We start from the raw sequence: 4,968 nt of genomic DNA, 5'->3' as shown, positions 1-4,968 counted from the left end.
GAAACGCATTAAATATAAGAGGGGAACAACGACACAACACTACAATGAAACACACACAGAAACGGACCAAGCATCAGACAAAATCCCACGAGAATAACAAATATAACATCAAAACCAAATACATGAATTTGGGATAGACAAGTACCGTGACACGTCTTATCGCAATGTGAAATTACACTCAAAATTTAAGAGAAAACAAACGACGCAACGTTATAATTAATGTAATACACACAGAAACGAACTGTAATATAACAATGGCCATATTTCTGACTTGGTACAGGACATTTTTAAAGGAAAAAATGGTGGGTTGAACCTGGTTTTGTGGCATGCCAAACCTCCCTCTTTTATAGCCATGTGAAATATAACATTAAAGTGACAACTCAACACCACAGGACTACAATATAAATAAATTGGAGAACACATTTGACAAAGAAACACACGAACAATAGCCAACAAAAGGCAACAAGTTCAAACTTTTAATACGCCAGAAGTCCACACAAGATCTACTAGTGACACCCAGATACAAAAGTTTGAATGCCGAAACAAGCACAAAGATGAACAGCATCGAGGACCAAAAGATCAAAAAAGTTGTGCCAAAAACGGCCAGGGTTTTCTGTTAGTTACCAGATCATCCCTATTATTTAGAATAATTTATACTTTTGCAAACAGTAAATTTATAAAATTATTATACAAAAGATGTACATGATAAAACTGAAGTATTAACTAATTACAGGAAATAACTGAAATACATTACAATAACTTCTAAACCTTAAAGATTTGTTCATTAATTTTTAATAACGCTAAGAATGTAGCATGTAACACATGATACCTTCATAAGAACTTATTTGTACTAGTAGGTTCATTCAACCTATGCAAAATTCTGAAATTTAGGTATAAAATGTTATGCAAATATAATGGCATAGGTTGAATAATATATAAACAGATAAAGTGTTACAAAAAATATGTGGAGCTTATCAATTTACAATCACTTTAAAAGAAAACTTGGCGCTCAACAGAAGATCAATATGATATCTCAACAAGGACATGAACCCATACAATAGACATGTAATATATGTATATAGATATTCTGTACTCAGATATTCATATATTCTAACACAACAGGTGATACCTTGTAAATAAATATTTGGTAGTAGTTTCAAAAAGAAGTCCAACACTTTTCAGTGTTCAATGTCCACAGATGTGTTCACATGCGGATTTTACATTGCAATATGTAAGGTACGATCAATGTATTTTTGACAATCATATTAATGTATCAATAAAGATCAGCAAGAAAAGATCCACAAATAGTTTGTCTATTTTTCAATTCATTTGGAGGAATACATTTCTTCGCCGAGAAATCTTGTCTTTATACGATATCTTGATAATTATGACATTTTTGTCACATTTTGGTCAGCAACTTCTTTTCATACATTAATGACATATGGTTAAGTTTACTCAATGAACAACGGTTCACAGTACGTTTTGTTTTCTTTTTATAATGGTGTTATCTTTATGCATTTTCTAGATGCCTCATACCAATTTAAAAAAAAAGATTTAGGTTGATAGAAAATGATATATTATCTCCACAAGATAAACCTCCGGTCAATAATATGCAAAATATGTACCACATAACAGGTCAAATGTCACAGCATGACATAAGATCATGTGAACGAGAAAATCAACGGGCTGATATATGCACAAAACAGGACTAAAAAGGATACTACTGCAAAAGATGCAGTTATGTCTGCCAGATATATTAACGTACATCTAGTCATTGACCAGAAGAGTCGGTTGAGAAAAATAAATGTACGACAAAAAATGAAGTTGTCTTGATGTCTATATTCTTAATTCATTGAAGTCAAGTTTCCCATTTCTTTAATCTTTTGTCTTTCAATTTTCTAATCCCTTTTATTCAAACATTATACAAGTCACATTGTCCTATGGTCTTTTTTTCAATACATATCCAATTGATATATATATTAATTTGATAATCTAGAGTTGTGTGACAACATTCTCAGTAATCAATTCCTCGGTTATATTGAGTTTATAATGATGTCCAGGATAGTGCCTAAAAGAGGGACGAAAGATACCAAAAGAGACAGTCAGACTCATAAATCTAAAACAAACTGACAACACCATGGCTAAAAATGAAAAAGCCAACCAATAAACAACACACATGACACAACATAGAAAACTAAAGAATAAACAACACGAACCCCCCAAAAAACTAGGGGTGATCTCAGGTGCTCCGGAAGGGTAAGCAGATCCTGATCCACATGTGGCACCCGTCGTGTTGCTTATGTGATAACAAATCCGGTAAATAGTCTAATTCGGTAGGTCACATTCATGAAAGGGAAGGACGCACGAAAGTGCCACTGGACGTACCGTCGAAACGGGAGCGATTGTAAATATGCAAAGTACATTTAAAGGGTAAATCTAACTTAAAATTGCATGTAAAGTGACTCGTATCGTCTTCATTTTTGTGACATGAGACATTTCTTGTAGTGACTTTATTTCTCTGTAGCCAACTACTAAAATTGAATTATTGACCAATAGCAATAACAGCAAAAAATGCATTCGATAAACCAGACTTTGCTTAAGAAATTAAATCCTTTGAGATCTGGGTATCTCTCTTTAAATGGATCTAGACGATTATTACATTCAACTTTATCTTCTGATTTTGGATTATTTAGATGTTTATAGTTTTTGGTATCTGGGTCAAAATTCTGAACAGATCAGACACAAATCTGGTACATTATTGTATATTCCAAAAAATTGCTTCGAACACGTTTTATCTTTCCAAAATTATAATTGGTAGTAAGTTTTATTTATCATTTTTTACCTTAGTATAACACATCTGTTATTTAGGCATTATCTTTGGCACTGCATATACGATTGGCAATGGAAGAAAAAAGGTTTTTTTGTGTTTTTTTATGTAAGCATTGAGATATGAGTAAAACATGCTTTTTTGGCACAACACGATTAACTAAAGTACAAAAATGAAAATCAAGGAGCTAAGTATTATCATATAAACACCTATATCACAGAAAGTTTGATGTTTGCCAATTAGAACGTCAACATGTGAAATTATTGTAAAATCCGAGGTTAGAATCGTTTACATTAACACAGAATGCAGCTTCGGTTTCCTTTATTTTATTTTGTATACTTTACCGAGCACGTTTTCAGAAAAGCCGTTCTCTCTCAAACCAGTATTGATTTTGCATATAAATAGCTACCTTGTTTTCAGTACAGTACAGATCATTTACATTTGGTTTAAGTGCATTGAGTGATAGAAAGTTCACCCATCAATTTGTATGTATATGATATTGAATGCAACACATCTTACAAATATAATTAAATCTTGTGTTTGCTGTAGATGAAAATCACGTATCAGAATTTTTCAACAGAATTTGTTCATTATCAAATTCTAAGAATATAAATGATATGGTTTCTGGTTGTATATTTCAAAAAATGATTATTATATATCTTAAATGAGTTCCATTTTATCATAAGTGACCCAAAGAAATTGTTTATATATTATTTTTTATTTGTAGTTTTAATAACATCTTTTTCTGTGTATGAAATACATATCTTTGATACTTTTACTGTGCTTAATATTGGTAGGAATGAAATTTTTATTCCATAAACACAATAAACATGATCACATCTCAACGTCTCTACTACAGATCTTGTTGGCAAAGGATGGAAACAAAGTTTTGATTTATCATTTTTGACCTTAGCATTGAAACATCTGTTATCAAAATATTTTTTTAACATTGCATTTTATGTTGGTAACGGAAGGTAAAGAAGAATTTGTTATATATATAAGCATTGATACATGAGTTATGAAAGTTTTTTCCTAGCATAAAATAATTTACTTAAGTACAAAATCATAGTGATTAATATTGTTTTATAAATTTCTATATCACAGAAATTATGATGTTTGCCAAAATGCATGTAAAAATTATCAAAAAATTCGAGATGAGAATCGTTTACATAAACACACAATTCAGCTTCGGTTTCCATTATGATAAGTAAATGCTTTACCCAACAGCAAAATGTTTACCAAACAAAAACAATCAAAATATAGCTGAACGACTGACAGATATTTGGTAATTGCTTTGTACCTGCTAATCTGTAGCCTTACTTGTATAATCATCCTTCACCCAACAAATCATTTCTGTTAGTATTAATTAAGTGAACGAAGTAACTAGGATGATTCGTATCGCCAAAAATATGTGTTTACAGCTTCTCAGTTTTAAATATTGACTAGCAGTGTCGTTCATTTAAGTTGTAAATCAGCAACATACGAATATATAGCAATGTTAATCGATTAAGAGATGAATCTAGAAAACACTTGATCAACGTGAATACCTCATGCTTTGTCATTAGAATATTCGATGTAAATATTTTTAGATCTCATGGCTTGATTGTTTTCATTCTAGACTTTCAATGTAAAGTTTTTAAACATACAAACAAATAGCAAATTAGGTCCAGGTCTACTATTCTTTTTAGCTCACCTAGCCAAAAGAGATAACTTGGCAAACGTCTGTCGTCGTCCGTCGTAATCTTCGTCTTCGTTTACTTTCACAAAAATCTTCGTCTATGAAATTACTGGACAAGTCAAACTTGGCTTAAATCATCCTGAGGGAATCTTGTATATAGATATAAGAAAATGAGGTATGAGTTCTGATGAGACAACTCTCCATCTAAGTCACATTTTTTAAAAGTAAACCATTATATGTTAAAGAACAGTCTTCAACACCGAACAGCAAGCTATAAAGGGTCCCAAAAAAATACTAGTGCAAAACCCAGAAATTAATGGTATCTTATTTAACAAATATGAAGATAAAAGTAAAAAAAAATTACATGTATTCAAATTCAAAAAGTTCAGACACATGGTACAGGAATAAAATACTAAATGCTAAAAAAATCCATTCTACCGAGCTTTCGAAGTCTTACCTAACG

This window comes from Mytilus galloprovincialis, chromosome 9, assembly GCF_965363235.1.
Source record: "Mytilus galloprovincialis chromosome 9, xbMytGall1.hap1.1, whole genome shotgun sequence".
Taxonomy (NCBI): Eukaryota; Metazoa; Mollusca; class Bivalvia; order Mytilida; family Mytilidae; genus Mytilus; species Mytilus galloprovincialis.
This window is presented reverse-complemented; position numbering follows the sequence as displayed.